Here is a 17,508-nt window from a genome sequence, read left to right as displayed (position 1 = left end):
GTGGTGAAAAGGGAACCTTCTATCCCTGTTGGTGGGAATTTAATTGGTACAGCTACTATGAAGAACAGTATGGAGGTACCTTAAAAAACTAAAAACAGAGATACCATATGATCCAGGAATGCCACTCTTGGGCATATATCTGGAGAAAACTATTTGAAAAGATACATGCACCCAAATATTCATTGTAGCACTAATTACAATAGCCAGGGCATGGAAACCACTAAAATGTCCATCAACAGAGGAATGGACAAAGAAGATATTGTACATATATATAATGGAATATTACTGAGTCAAAAAAAAATGAAATAGTGCCATTTACAGCAACATGGTTGGGCCTAGAAATTGTCATACTGAGTGAAGTAAGTCAGACAGAGAAAGACAAATATCACATGAAATCGCTTATGTGTGGAATCTTAAAAAATGGTACAAATGAACTTATTTACAAAGCAGAAATGTAGTCACAGATGTAGAAAACAAACTTATGGTTATCAAGTGAGAAAGGGCAGAGGATAAATTGGGTGATTGGGATTGACATGTACACATACCATATATAAAATAAATAAATAATAAGAACCTACTGTATAGCACAGGGAACTCTATTCAATACTCTAAAAACCTATATGGGAAAGTAATATAAAAATAGTGGATATATGTATAACTGATTCACTTTGCTGTACACCTGAAACTAACACAACATGTAAATCAAATATATTCCAACAAAAATTAATTTAAAAACAAACAGTGTCCCCAGGATCACCAAAATTTTGGGGCTGCAGATCACAGATGTGAATGCTACAGAGAGGCATAATTTCCCAGAGATTCCATCTACTTCTCTTACTTTTCCTTCTCCCTTTTTATTCAACTTCCATGGCTGTCCACATATGCCTTCTCTGATATCCTTGGTACAGAATTTCAGACAGATTGTTTACTGATTGTTTCTTTCATACTGACACCTCCTTTCCAGACTTTTATCTCTCCAGGTCCTCCCTCATTTGTATCTGTCAAATTCCTATAATAAACCTGTAGTATTACGATGGAAAGAATGGTTCAGGGTTTTTTTGTTTTGTTTTGTTTTTGTTTTTACTAAATTTTCATTGATTCAGTTAATAATATCAATAAATATATAGGTGATTGGGCGACTTACAATGAAAGGATCAGGGAGTTCAAACCTGAACAATTTGATCACTTTTACATCAAGAAAATTGTGACAATAAAAAATTATAAATTTTCTGATTTGATGTAGTATGAGTGGACAGACTACCTATTCAGGCCAGAGGAAAATAATGAATCTAGTCTTACCAAGTCTTTAGATTTAACTTCATGTTTCAGGAGATATAGAGAATAGTAAAGCAAGGAGCAGGTGTGTTTGCTACCATAAGGAAGAAATCAGGCAATTCTAGAATGTAGAACATTTTTCAAGATAACTGCTGAATTGTTTTCAGCAAGCCAATATCATAAACAAAACATGGAAAGGAAGAAATTTCTAGTCTAGATTAAAAGGGACCTAAAGATAATTAGGATACATAACAACAAAAATAATGAGCAGAATATCATTGGATTCTGATTCAAACAAATTGATTATAAAAAGACATTTTTAGGTAGTTGGGGGAGATTTAAAAATAAATTTATTAGATGATTTTAAGAAACTGTTATTAATCATGTTATATAAATAGTGCTATTGTGATCATGTAAGAAAATTCTAAAGTCATTATTATATATATATATATATATAATGAAATACTTAGGAATGAAATGATATGACATCTATGATTTCCTTTAAAATGCAGAAACAAATATGGGTGGTGTAGTGCAGAAACAATTATGATACATGTAGACAGTGTTGAAGCTGGATGAAGGATTCACAGTGATTTGTTTCGGTGCTTTATTTTTCGAATTTTTGTAATTTTTCTAAAAAAAAATTGAAAAAGTGAAAGAGCATCCTAACAGGTATTGAGTTGCCTATCATTAAAAAATTTAAAGCATTTCCTGGATATTCCATTCTACACATTTTAAATATAGTATCTTGTTATGCTGAAGAGCTTGAACTTTGGAATTAGACAATCTGAATTTAAATTACAGCCCATCCCTTCAACTCCCCTCTCTACTGCAATGCACCTCTTGCTAGCTGTATGATCTTAAATAAATCATTTACCTTACTAAGTCTCAGATGGATCAATTGTTAAATTCCTTATATCAAAGAAATATTTACAAAATATATTATTAATTTAAGAGCTTAAGCAGAGAGCCTGACTCATAATAAGTAGTCATTAAATGTTATTATTCATACTAAACTAATAACATTTTATTAGTATTATTACTATATTACATGAAAAATTGAAAAAAAATATATACCTTTAAGATATGCTCTGAAAAAAAAAAAAAAAGATATGCTCTGGAACGTGCCAAACTGCCTGTAAAAAGGATGGAGTGACTGAATCATGAGATGGCAGGACTTTTCCAAACACAAATACATTGCAACCTTTCCTTGCTGCTCCCCCATCTTTTTATAACCCTCCCATCCACCCTCTGAATCTTTACATTTGGGTGTTCAAATTTTTTGCTCCTTCAGTGTCTGGTGTACAAAATGACTTCCTGCACCATAGCTCAGCCTGCCTCAGTACAACCTTATGTTAATTTGACTCTTCTGCCTTTGCTTCAGGACTTTCTCCCATCAACCACCTCACATTTCATTCAGGGTTTTATGTAGTTCTTGCCACAATCCAATTCTAGATTGCAGTCCTGGAATAAGTAAGTTCTGGAAAAAATGGGTGGTTGAAATGGATGAGTTTTTAAGTCCTTTCCAACGAAATGTATGCTTTTGTTATATCTTCTAGTCTACCCTTCAGAGAATACCATTACACCAAAATGCTTTAGAGCAGACTAATCAAAATATATTATTTTATATTTTTAATTTTCTAGAAATTACTTTTTAGTTTATAGAAAGTTTTAATTTTAATTAATCTAGCAAATTTTAACTTTATAAAAGCATTAATTTAAAAATATTAAAAAGCAGATTAAAATAATTTTAATAAGATATTTTATTTATTTAACCCAATATGTTTACAGTGTATCAAATGATTAATATAAAATGAGATATTTTCTTTTTCTTTTCCATGTGGTTTTTCTTTTTTTTTACCAAGAATTAAAGTTTATTACTTCAAGTCAGTATGCCTTTATCAATGACTCAAAACAGTAATCAAGGAACACATAAAAATGGATTCCTTGATACCATTCTAAATATTTAGCATTTTATCATCAATTTACAAAAAAAAACAACATATTTTAAAAGTTTTCACCTAGTTGATACATTTACACTTTGTAAAATAGAATAGTGTGAAATGTTAACTAACATTATTTGTATTTATTTAATAAAGGCTTCACATTAAGAATAGTATTGAATTACTGTTTTTGTGTTTTCATTTGTTAAACTAATATTAAATATTATTATAATATTTCAAAGGTAAGCCTCTTCTATCCTTTCTTCTTTCCCCATACTGAAACTCAAATTGCTTCAAGAGCATGAACTAGTTTGAAAAATAGTATTTTGCTGACATAAATGACAATAATTCAAACATAGATTAAAAAGAAATTTGTTTGAAAAGTAATAATTTAGTGTTTACTGAACCTCTAATTTTCAGAAGGAATTTACATAAATAAATAAATATATATATATACATAATTGAAGTATAGTTGATTTACAATGTTGTGTTAGTTTCAGTGGTACAGCAAAGTGATTCAATTATACATATACAATTATACGTATACTTTTTCAGATTTTTTTCCATTATACGTTATTGAATAGAGTTCTCTGTGCTATACAGTATGTCCTTGTTTCTTACCTATTTTATATTTAGTAGTATGTATATGTTAATCACAAACTCCTAATTTATCACTCCCCACACCCCATCCACCTCCCCTTTCATAATCATAAGTTTATTTTCTATATCTGTAAGTCTATTTCTGTTTTGTAAATATGTAAATTCATTTGTATTTTTTTTTCAGATTTCACATATAAGTGATATCATATAATATTTGTCTTTGTCTGATTTACTTCACTTAGTAGGATAATCTCTAGGTCTATCCATGTGGCTGCATATGGCATTATTTCATTCTTTATTGTGGCTGAGTAATATTCCAGTGTGTGTGTGTGTGTGTGTGTGTGTATGTATATATATACCATATCTTCTTCATCCATTCATCTGTAGATGAACATTTCAGTTGCTTCCATGTCTTGGCTCTTGTAAATTGTGCCACAATGAACACCAGGATGCATGCATCTTCTCAAATTATGGTTTTCTCCAGATATAGGCACAGGAGTGGGATTGAATGATCATATGGTAGCTCTATTTTTAGTTTTGTAAGGAACTTCTGTCCTGTTCTCCTTAATGGTTGTGCCAATTTCATTCCCACCAACAGTGTAGGAGGGCTCCCTTTTCTCCACACCTTCTCCAGGATTTATTGTTTGTAGATTTTTTGATGATGGTCATTCTGACCTGTGTGAGGTGATACCACATTCTACTTCTGATGTACGTTTCTCTAATAATTAGTGACGCTGAGAATCTTTTCATGTACTTTTGCCATCTGTATGTCTTCCTTGGAGAAATGTCTTTTTAGATTTTCTGCTAATGTTTTGATTGGCTTGTATGATTTTGATATTGAGCTGCATGAGCTGTTTGAATGTTTTGGAGATTGATCCCTTGTTTGTTGTTTCATTTGCAAGTTTTTTCTGCCATTCTGTGGGGTTTTTTTGTTTGTTTGTTTTGTTTCTGGTTTCCTTTGCTGTGCAAAAGATTTCAAGTTTAATTAGGTCCCATTTGTTTATTTTTGTTTTCATTTTTCATTACTCTAGGATGTGGATCCATAAAGATCTTGCTGAAATTTATGTCAAAGAGTGTTCTTCCTATGTTTTCCTCTAAGGATTTTATAGTATCCGGTCTTATATTTAGGTGTTTAAAACATTTTGAGTTTATTTTTGTGTATGGTGTTAGAAAATATTCTAGTTTCATTCTTTTACATGTAGCTGTCCAGTTTACCCAGCACCACTTATTGAAGAGACTGTCTCTTCTCCATTGAATATTCTTGGCTCTTTTTTATTTAAACATCTTCACTGCAGTATAATTGCTTTACAATGGTGTGCTAGTTTCTACTTTATAACAAAGTATATCAGCTATACATAAACGTATATCACCATATCTCCCCCCTCTTGTGTCTCCCTCCCACCCACCATATCCCACCCCCCTAGGTAGTCACAAAGCACTGGCCTGATCTCCCTGTACTATGTGGCTGCTTCTCACTAGCTATTTATTTTACATTTGGCAGTGTATATATATACATACCACTCTCTCACTTCATTCCAGCTTACCCTATCCACTTCCCGTGTCCTCAAGTCCATTCTCTACGTCTGTATCTTTATTCCAGTTCTGCCCATAGGTTCTTCAGAAACTTTTTTTTTTTAGATTCCATATATATGTGGTAGTATACAGTATTTGTTTTTCTCTTTCTGACTTACTACACTCTGCATGACGGACTCTAGGTCCATCCACCTCACTACAAATAACTCAATTTCATTTCTTTTTATGGCTGAGTAGTATTCCGCTATATATATGTGCCACATTTTCTTTATCCAGTCATCTGTCAATGGCACTTAAGTTGCTTTCATGTCCTGGCTATTGCAAGCAGAGCTGCAATGAACATTGGGGTACATGACTCTTTCTGAATTATGATTTTCTCAGAGTATATGCACAGTAGTGGGACTGCTGAGTCATATGGTAGTTCTATTTGTAGTTTTGTAAGGAACCTCCATACTGTTCTCCATAGTGGCTGTATCAAGTTACATTGCCACCAACAGTGCAGGAGGGTTCCCTTTTCTCCACACCTTAACCAGCATTTATTGTTTATAGATTTTTTGATGATGGTCATTCTGAACAGTGTGAGGTGATACCTCATTGTAGTTTTGATTTGCATTTAACTGATGATTAGTGATGTTGAGCATCCTTTCATGTATTTCTTGACAATCTGTATGTCTTCTTTGGAGAAATGTCTATTTAGATATGCCCATTTTTGGATTGGGTTGTTTGGTATTTTGATATTGAGCTGTATGTGCTGCTTGTAAAATTTTGGAGATTAATCCTTTGTCAGTTGCTTCATTTGCACATATATTCTCCAATTCTGAGGGTTGTCTTTTCATCTTGTTTATGGTTTCATTTGTTGTGCAAAAGCTTTTAAGTTTCATTAGGTCCCATTTGTTTATTTTTGTTTTTATTTCCATTTCTCTAGGAGGTGGGTAAAAAAGGATCTTGCTGTGATTTATGTCAGAGTGTTCTGCTCTAAAGGTTTTCCTCTAAGAGCTTTATAGTGTCTGGCCTTACATTTAGGTGTTTAATCCATTCTGAGTTTGTTTTTGTGTATGATATTAGGGAATGTTCTAATTTCATTCTTTTACATGTAGCTGTCCAGTTTTCACAGCACCAATTCTTCAAGAAGTTGTATTTTCTCCATTGTATATTCTTGTCTCCTTTATTAAAAATTAGGTGACCATGTGTGCATGAGTTTATCTCTGGGTTTTCTATCCTGTTCTATTGTCTATATTTCCATTTTTGTGCCAGTACCATGCTGTCTTCATTACTGTAGCTTTGTAGTATAGTCTGACGGCAGGGAGCCTGATTCCTCCAGCTCCATGTTTCTTTCTCAAGATTGCTTTGGCTATATGGGGTAATTTGTGTTTCCATACAAACTGTGAAACTTTTTGTTCTAGTTCTGTGAAAAATGTCATTGGTAGTTTGATAGGGATTGCATTAAATCTGTAGATTGCTTTGGGTAGTATAGTCATTTTCACAATGTTGATTCTTCCACTTCAAGAACATAGAATATCTCTCCATCTGTTTGTATCATCTTTAATTTCTTTCATCAGTGTCTTATTGTTTTCTGCATACAGGTCTTTTCTTTCCTTAGGTAGGTTTATTCCTAGGTATTTTATTCTTTTTGCAGCAATGGTAAATGAGAGTATTTCATTAATTTCTCTTTCAGATTTTTCATCCTTAGTGTATAGGAATGCCAGAGATTTCTGTGCATTAATTTTGTATCCTGCTACTTTACCAAATTCATTGATTAGCTCTAGTAGTTTTCTGGTAGCATCTTTAGGATTCTCCATATATAGTATCATGTCATGTGCAAACAGTGACAGTTTTATTCTTCTTTTCTGATTTGGATTCCTTTTATTTCTTTTTCTTCTCTGACTACTGTGGCTAAAACTTCCAAAACTATGTTGAATAATAGTTCAACAGTTCAATAGTGGGCAGTCTTGCCCACAATAGTTCAATAGTGGGCAGTCTTGTCTTTTTTCTGATCTTAGAGGAAATGGTTTCAGTTTTTCTACAGTGAGAATGATGTGGGCTGTGGGTTTGTCATATACGGTTTTTAATGTGTTGAGGTAAGTTCCCTCTATGCCTACTTCCTGGAGGGCTTTTATCACAAATAGGTGCTGAATTTTGTCAAAAGCTTTTTCTGCATCTACAGAGATGATCATATGGTTTTTTCTCCTTCAGTTTGTAAATATGGTTTATCACAATGATTGATTTGCATATACTGAAGAATCCTTGCATTCCTGGGATAAACCCCACTTGATTACAGTGTATGACCCATTTAATTTGCTGCTGGATTCTGTTAGCTAAAATTTTGTTGAAGATTTTTGCATTTGTGTCATCAGTGATATCAGCCTGTAATTTTCTTTCTTTGTGACATCTTTGTCTGGTTTTGGTATCAGGGTGATGGTGGCCTTGTACAATGAGTTTGGGAGTGTTCCTCCCTCTGCTATATTTTGGAAGAGTGTGAGAAGGATAGGTGCTACCTCTCTCTAAATGCTTGATAGAATTCGCCTGTGAAGCCATCTGGTCCTGGGCATTTGTCTGTTGGAAGATTTTCAGTCACAGTATCAATTTCAGTGCTTGTGATTGGTCTGTTTATATTTTCTATTTCTTCCTGGTTCAGTCTCAGAAGGTTGTGCTTTTCTAAGAATTTATCTGTTTCTTCCAGGTTTTCCATTTTTATTGGCATATAGTTGCTTGTAATAATCTCTCATGATCCTTTCTATTTCTGCAGCATCAGTTGTTGCTTCTCATTTTTCATTTCCAATTCTATCGATTTGAGTCTTCTCCTTTATTTACTTGATGAGTCTGACTAATGGTTTATCTTTTTCTTTTTTTTTTAATCTTCTCAAAGAACCAGCTCTTAGTTTCATTGATCTTTGTTACTGTTTCCTTCATTTCTTTTTTCACTTATTTCTGATCTGATCTTTATGATTCCTTTCCTTCTGCTAAATTTGGGGTTTCTTTGTTCTTCCTTCTCTAATTGCTGTATGTGTAAGGTAAGGTGTCTATTTGAGATGTTTCTTTTCTACTGAGGTAGGACTGTATTGCTATAAAACTGCCTCTTAGAACTGCTTTTTCTGCATCCTGTAGGTTTTGTGCCATCGTGTTTTCATTGTCATTTTTTTCTAGGCATGTTTTGATTTCTTTACTGATCTCTTAGTTATTTAGTAGCATAATGTTTAGCCTCCATGTGTTTTTGTATTTTTTACTGATTTTTTTTCTGTAATTGATACCTAGTCTTATGACATTGTGGTTGGAAAAGATACTTGATACAATTTCAGTTTTGTTAAATGTACCAAGGCTTGCTTTGTGATGCAAGATATGATCTCTCCTGGAGATTGCTCCATTGGCACTTGAGAAGAAAGTGTATCCTGTTGTTTTTGGATGGACTATCCTATAAATATCCATTAAGTCCATGTTTTTTAGTATACCATTTAAAGCTTGTGTTTCCTTATTTATTTTCATTTTGGATGATCTGTCCATTGGTGAAAGTGGGGTGTTAAAGTCCCCTACTATGAATGTGTTACTGTCGATTTTCCCTTTTATGGCTGTTAGCATTTGCCTTAGGTATTGAGATGCTCCTTTGTTGGGTGCATTAATATTTACAATTGTTATATCTTCTTCTTGGATGGATCCCTTGATCATTATGTAGTGTCCTTCTTTGTCTCTTGTAATAGTCTTTATTTTAAAGTCTACTTTGTCTGATATGAGAATTGCTACTCCAGCTTCCATCTGATTTCCATTTGCATGGAATATCTTTTTCCATCCTCTCACTTTCATTCTGTATATGTCCCTAGGTCTGAATTGTGTCTTTTGTAGACAGCATATATATGGGTCTTGTTTTTGTATCCATTCAACCAGTCTATGTCTTTTGGTTGGAGCATTTAATCCACTTACATTTAAGGTAGTTTTCAATATGTGTGTTCCTGTTACTAATTTCTTAATTGTTTTGCATTTGTTGTTGTAGGCCTTTTACTTCTCTTGTGTTTCCTGCTTAAGGAAGTTCCTTTAGGTTTTGTTGTAAAGCTGGTTTTGTGGTGCTGAATTCTCTTAGTTTTTGCTTGCCTGTGAAGGTTTTATTTTCTGTGTTGAATCTGAATGAGATTCTTGCTGAGTGGAGTAATCCTGGTTGTAGGTTTTTCCCTTTCATCACTTTAAATATGTCCTGCCACTTCCTTCTGGCTTGCAGAGTTTCTGCTGGAAAATCAGTTTTTAGCCTTATGGGGATTCCCTTGTATGTGATTTGTTGCTTTTCCCTTGCTGCTTTTAATAGTTTTTCTTTGTATTTATTTTTTGATAGTTTGATTAATATGTGCCTTGGCGTGTTTCTCCTTGGATTTATCCTGTATGGGACTCTGTGCTTCCTGGACTTGATTGACTATTTCCTTTCCCATATTAGGGAACTTTTCAACTATAATCTCCTCAAAAATTTTCTCAATCCCTTTCTTTTTCTCTTATTTTCCTGGGACCCCTATAATTCGAATGTTGGTGTGTTTAATGTTGTCCCAGAAGTCTCTGAGACTGTCCTCAATTCTTTTCATTCCTCATTCTTTATTCTGCTCTGTGGTAGTTATTTCCACTATTTTATCTTCCAGGTCATTTATCCGTTCTTCTGCCTCAGTTAGTCTGCTTTTGATTCCTTCTAGAGACTTTTAAATTTCTTTTATTGTGTTGTTCATGACTCTTTCCTCTTTAGGGTTTCTAGGTCCTTGTTAAACTTTTTTTTTTTTCCATTCAATTTCCAAGGTTTTAGATCATCTCTACTATACTTGCTCTGAATTATTTTTCAGGTAGACTGCCTATTTCCTCTTCATTTCTTTGGTCTGGTGGGTTTTTACCTAGCTCATTCATCTGCTGTGTGTTTCTCTGTCTTTTCATCTTGCTTAACTTAATGTGTTTGGGATCTTGTTTGTGCAGGTTACCTGTTCGTAGTTCCCATTGTTTTTGATGTCTGCCCCCAGTGGCTAAGTTTGGTTCAATAGGTTGTGTAGGCTTCCTGGTGGAGGGAACTGGTGCCTGTGTTCTGTCAGATGAAACTGGATCTTGTCTTTTTGGTGGGCAGGACCATATCTGGTGGTGTGTTTTGGGATTGTCTGTGAACTTATTATGGTTTTAAGCAGCCTCTCTGCTAATGGGAAAGGTTGTGTTCCTGTCTTGCTAGTTGTTTGGCATATGCTGTCCAGTACTGTAGCTTGTTGGTCGTTGAGTGTAGCTGGAGCTGGAGATCTCTGGGAGACCTTTTACCATCTGATATTATGTGTAGCCAGGAGGTCTGTGGTGGACGAATGTCCTGAACTTGGCTCTCCCACCTCAGAGGCACTGGCCTGACACCCAGCCGGATCACCAAGACATTGTCAGCACACAGCTTGAATTCACACAGAGTCCCATGCTTGGCTGAATTAGGGGAGTGTGCTAGTATTCCCAAGACATCACTGAATTATATTCAAAAGGCACAAGGGTAGGGGAAGGGGCATGGTGAGAGGGGGCAGGAGAGATTTTGAAATTGAAGTGGGAAGGAGGAGGAATCAGGAAAAAAGAAGTGGGGGCAGGAAGACAGGAGGAGGGAAAGGCAAGAAATGGATAATAAAATGAAAAGAAGAGACGGGAGACAGTTGACGGGAGTGGGGATCTGTCTTCTGCCCACACGGTGGAAAAGAAATACCTGACAATTAGAAAGATAAATCACACACAGGCCCCCAGTGGGGTCAGACAGAGATGAGAAGACTGGAGCTGTGTTCAAAAGAGCAAGAAATGGCTCTTTTGTCACAGATTAACTGACCATAAGTGAATGGGTTTATTCCTGGACTTTCTATCCTTTTCCATCAATCTATATTTCTGTTTTGCTGCCAGTACCATACTGTTTTGATGACTGTAGCTTCATAGTATAGTCTGATGTCAGGAAGCCTGAGTCTGCCAGCTTCTTTTTACATTCTCAGGATTTTTGTTTAGTCCTGTGAAAAATGTCATTGGTAATTTGATAGGGATTGCATTGAATCTGTAGATTGCCTTGGGTAGTATAGTCATTTGGACAATATTGATTCTTCCAATTCAAGAACACAGTGATTCTATCCATCTGTTTGTGTCATCTTCATCAGCATCTTATAGTTTTCGGAGTATAGGTCTTTTGCCTCCTTGAGTGGTTTATTCCTAGTTATTTTATTCTTTTTTAATGGAATGGTAAATTTGTTCCCTTAATTTCTCTTTCTGATCATTCATTTTTATTGTATAGAAATGCAAGAGATTTCTTTGTATTAATTTTCTATCCTGCAACTTTACTAAATTCATTGATGAGCTCTAGGAGTTTTCTTGTAGCATCTTTTGGATTTTCTATATATAGTATCACATAATCTGTAAACAGTGACAGCTTTACTTCTTCTTTTCCAATCTCAATTCCCCTTATTTATTTTTCTTCTATGATTCCCATAGCTAGGACTTCTATAACTATGTTGAATAATATTGGTGAGAGTGGACATCCTTGTCTTGTTCCTGATCTTAGAGGAAATGCTTTCAGCTTTTCAGCATTGAGTATGATGTTAGCTGTGGGTTTGTCATATATGGCTTTTATTATGTTGAGGTATGCCCACTTTCTGGAAAGTTTTTAACATAAATGGGTGTTGCATTTTTGTCAAAAGTTTTTTCTGCATCTATGGAGAGAATCATATGTTTTTTTCTTTAATTTGTTAATGTGGTATATCACACTGATTGATTTGCAGATATTGCAATTCTTTGCATCCGTTGGATAAATCCCACTTGATCATGGTGTATGATCCTTTTAATATATTGTTGGATTTGGTTTGCTAGTATTTTGTTGAAGGTTTTTTTATCTATGTTCATCAGTGATATTGTAATCACTGTAATTTTTGTAATTATTGTAATCATCTGTAATTTTTGTGTTTTTTTGTGGTATTTTTCTGGTTTTGTTATCAGGGTGATGGTGGCCTCATAGAATGAGTTTGGGAGTGTTCCTCCTCCTCTGCAATTTTTTGGAATAGTTTCAGAAGAAGCATTTATAATTATGTGATGTACTTTATCTTAGTTAAATATAGATGGCTTTCTCTAAACCTATTACTGTATATCTAATATTAATGTCTTCTTGAAAAGGAAACTAAGACTACTATAATAAGTACCATATTTTATGCATATTTCATTTATATTTCATATAAAATTTATAATGTATGTTGATAAAACATTTATTCAATATTGGCAACTTATTTTATGTCACTTCTAGTTGTTATTACAAATATATTAAATGTCTAAAATGCATAAGCTCTTTATATCAACATTCACTTAATGTTAATGCTTTTTAAAACACTCATGTAATAATAATAACCACTTCACATTCAAAATAATTTATAATCCCCTTTTACAATGAGCTGCTGATTCATCAAAAGCAATATATCATTATATCAAAATTACTGTACAGCATATGCTGAGAAAAAAACATAAGTGACAGTCTGCTCCATAAATTAAAATTATGACTTGATTGAACATGATTTCTCTCCTATAGTATTTCTATACTATCCTATAGTAACTACTATCCTATATATTTCTATTTCTATCCTATAGTATCCACTTGGTGAGCCAGGCATCCTTGGATCTTCCTTTTCTATTATTTTGATTACCACACCAATGCCGGAAAGACAAAATGACTGACAACCATTATTTTCCCAAATGTTAGATTCTTGGGTAAAAGTTAATAATAGGACAAAGATGAAATAAATGGTTTGGAAGTATTTATTCTGTTATCCCAAAGCACTGCTAGAAGACTAACTATAAGCAACAAAATGGTTAGGTGTTTATAATACAAAGGAGAGTAGGGTATGACCACAATGTTTGGGGTTGATCACAGTGATTAAGGTAGAATTAACGTCAAAATGAAGCACTAGTTAGTATCATACTTATAAAGCTATGATACATGTTACTACTCAGAACTATTGGAACATAGAGAAGAAATAAGATAAACTTCTCTATGAAAGTGGAGTCTGGATGCAGAGAGGAGATGATGTTCAAACTTGGTTTTGAAAAATAATAAAAATAATTTTCTGGTTAGTTCAAAAATGATAACTCTTATATATAGTTAAAAAAGAGATACTAGGAAAGGAAACTAATAAGAGACAAACTGGATAGCTTGTATGGTACCAGAAAGTAAGTAGTTTTAGGTGTCCCACTAAACATTTTATCCTACCAAGGGATTGAAATTCATGATTTTAAAGTATACGAGTAACATGCTTAGAGCTTTGTGTTTATGTTTATGATAACTGGTAATATGGAGGAGAATGTGTTGGAGGGACGATGGATCAAATACAATAATGTGAGGAGAAGTGGTAGGGCATAAATGAGATGTAGTCCACAGATGCATATGATGTAGACATATTTTGATACAGGCATTAGGTTATTTAATAAGAACACATGAAAACATTACTTTGGAAATATAAGAGAAATCAGATTGTGAGTCAGAAGAAAATCATGTTTTTTCTTGTCTGAACAAGGCTCATTGTTCTTTGTAATGTTGATGACAATAACAGAAATGAGAAAGATAAAGAATGCAGGATATTCACGTAATAGGAGAGCATACCTGTGCTGGAAACTGTTAGTCTTTCTATGCGAAAGATTTTGACATTTTATTTATCACAGTCCTTCCCAAGTTATAATCCACTTTACATTAATTGTTTCCAAAACTGTGTTTTAAATGTTGAAGCTATAGTGAAATAATTAATTATGTGACCATTTACCATATCATGCTTTAATGCCAAACATACAACAGGAGCAATGAGTATATATTAATGTTTCAATTGTAATTGAGCAGTGATACTCCTGTTTATTATACTTTTAAACACCTTTCAAACACCTGGCAGCCACAAAAATTTTTCTTTTAATGCTTTCTGTATTGGTATCAGGCTGGCTTTGAAAGCCCAAAGATTAGAGAGTATTAAACATATTTATGATCAAAGATGCTGGGGTTAACTCCAACCTGTCATAAATACAGGACAGGTTTTATCAACCTCAGTATTATTAAAGTTTTGGTATAGATAATTCTTCACTGGAACAGGTGTGCAGTGTATTGGAAGATGTTTGGAAACATCCCTGGCCTCTAACCCCTATGTGTCTGTAGCACTCATCTATAGTTGTGACAACCAATAATATCTCCAGACATTGCCCAGTATTGCCACTGATAAAAAGTAAGACATACCTTCACTTGAAAGTTGCACCAATGAAGTAACCCATCATGTGGCCTACCACTAATTATTGAATTTCAAAGTAAGCAGTTGCAAACAAAATTACAGAAGATCACCCAAAGTAATATTAGCCAGAGCTAAAACATAAATATATGGGAATATATTTTAGCTTTTTTCCCATCAGTAAATGTGCTCATTTGACCCTCATTTTTATCTATTCAATTGGATCAGTGGCACAATTAACTCTGCTATCTTGCTAGAGTAGTCAAAAACACATGTTAGGATAGCTTCAAGATGACAGAGGAGTAAGATGTGATCACCTTCCTCCCCACAATTACATAAAAAATACATCTATACGTGGAAAAACTGCAAAAGAACACCTACTGAAGGTTGGCAGAAGACCTCAGACTTCCCAAAAGGCAAGAAACTCCCCACGTACCTGGATAGGGCAAAAGAAAAATGAAAAAGCAGAGACAAAAGAATAAGGTTGTGACCTGAACCTCTGGGAGGGAGCCGTGAAGGAGGAAAAGTTTCCATGCACTAGGAAGCCACTTCACTGGCAGAGACAGTGGGTGGGCAGGGGAGAAGCTTTGGAGACATGGAGAAGAGCACAGCAACAGGGGTGCAGAGGGCAAAATGGAGAGATTCCCACACAGTAGATCAGTACCAACCAGCTCTCACCAGCCTGAGAGGCTTGTCTGGTCACCGTTGGGGCAGGTGGGGACTGGGACCTGAGACTTGGACTTCAGAGGTCATACCCCAGAGAGAGGACTGGGGTTGGCTACATGAACACAGCCTGAAGGGGGCTAGTGTGCCACAGCTAGCCAGGAGGGAGTCCAGGAAAATGTCTGGAACTGCCTAAAAGGCAAGAGACCATTGTTTTGGGTCATGAGGAGAGGGGATTTAGAGCACCACCTAAACGAGCTCCAGAGATGGACGTGAGCCACGACTATCAGCAGACACCAGAGACGGGTATGAGACAGTAAGGCTGATGCTGCAGCCAACAAGAGGCCTGTGTGTAAGTACAAGTCACTATCCACAACTCCCCTCCTGGGAGACTGTGAAGCCCACCAGTGCCAGGGACAACTTCCCCAGGAAAACACACATCATGCCTCAGACTATTGCAATGTTACTCCAGCCTCTGCTGCTGCAGGCTCACCCCACATTCTATATCCCTCTCTCCCCCTGGCCTGAGTGAGCCAGAGCCACCTAATCAGCCGCTCCTTTAACCCCGTCCTGTCTGGGCAGGGAACAGATGCCCTCAGGCCACCTACAAGCAGAGGCAGGGCCAAATCCAAAGCTGAACCCAAGGAGCTGTGCAAACAAAGAAGAGAAAGTTAAATCTCTCCATGCAGCATCAGGAGCAGTGGATTAAATCTCCACAATCAAACTGATGTACCCTGCATCTGTGGAATACCTGAATAGACAACAAATTATCCCAAAATTGAGGCGGCGGACTTTGGGATCAACTGTAGACTTGGGGTTTGCTTTCTACATCTAATTTGTTTCTGGTTTTATGTTTATCTTAGTTTCGTATTTGGCGCTTATTATCACTGGTAGATTTGTTTATTGATTTGGTTGCTCTCTTCCTTATATATATATATATATATATATATATATATATATATCCTTTTTCTCCTTTTGTGAGTGTGCATGTGTATGCTTCTTTGCGTGGTTTTGTCTGTATTGTTTTGCTTTTACCATTTGTCCTAGGGTTCTGTCTGTCTTTTTTTTTTTTTAGTATAGTTTTTAGTGCTTGTTATCATTGGTGAACTTGTTTTCAGTTTAGTTGCTCTCTCTTTTTTTATTCCTTTTTTATTAATTTCTTTAATTTTTTATTTTAATAACTTTATATTATTTTTTTTCTTAATTTCTTTATTTTTTTCTCCCTTTGCTTCTGAGCTGGGTGACTGACAGAGTCTTGGTGCTCTAGGCGGGTGTCAGGCCTGAGCTTCTGAGGTTGGAGATCCAAGATCAGGACATTGGTCCACCAAAGACATCCTGACCCCATGTAATATCAAACAGTGAAAGCAATCTCAGAGATCCCAATCTCAATTCTAAGACCCAGCTCCACTAAATGACCAGCAAGCTACAGTGCTGGACACCCTATGCCAAACAACTAGCAAGAAAGGAACACAACCCCATCCATTAGTACAGAGGCAGTCTAAAATCAAAATAAGTTCACAGACACCCCAAAACACACCAGTGGATGCGGTCCTGCCCCAAAGAAAGACAAAATCCAGACTCATCCACCAAAACACAGGCACTAACTCCCTCCACCAGGAAGACACAACCCACTGAACCAACTTTAGCCACTGGGGCAATTACCAAAAACAAACCTGCAGGCTGTTGAAAAGAGGCCCCAAACACAATGAGTTAAGCAAAATGAGAAGACAGAGAAATAAAAAGCAGATGAAGGAGCAAGGTAAAAACCCACCAGACCAAACAAATGAAGAGGAAATAGGCAGTCTACCTGAAAAATAATTCAGAGTAATGATAGTAAAGATGATCCAAAATCTTGGAAATAGATTGGAGAAAATACAAGAAACATTTAACAAGGACTGAGAAGAACTAAAGAGCAAAAAAACAAGGATGAAAAACACAATAAAAGGAATAAAAAATTCTCTAGAAGGAATTAATAGCAGAATAACTGAGGCAGTAGTACAGATCAGTGACCTGGAAGATAAAATAGTGGAAAAAACTACCACAGAGCAGAATAAAGAAAGAGGAATGAAAAGAATTGAGAACAGTCTCAGAGACCTCTGGGACAACATTAAATGCACCAACATTCAAATTATAGGGATCCAAGAAGAAGAAGATAAAAAGAAAGGGACTGAGAAAATATTTGAGGAGATTATAGATGAAAACTTCCCTAATATGGGAAATGAAATAATCAACTCCAGGAAGCACAGAGAGTACCATACAGGATAAATCCAAGGAGAAACAGGCCAAGACACATTAATCAA

This window comes from Orcinus orca, chromosome 19 (assembly GCF_937001465.1).
Source record: "Orcinus orca chromosome 19, mOrcOrc1.1, whole genome shotgun sequence".
Lineage (NCBI taxonomy): Eukaryota > Metazoa > Chordata > Mammalia > Artiodactyla > Delphinidae > Orcinus > Orcinus orca.
The sequence above is the reverse complement of the archived record's forward strand: the minus strand, read 5'-3'. Positions refer to the sequence as shown.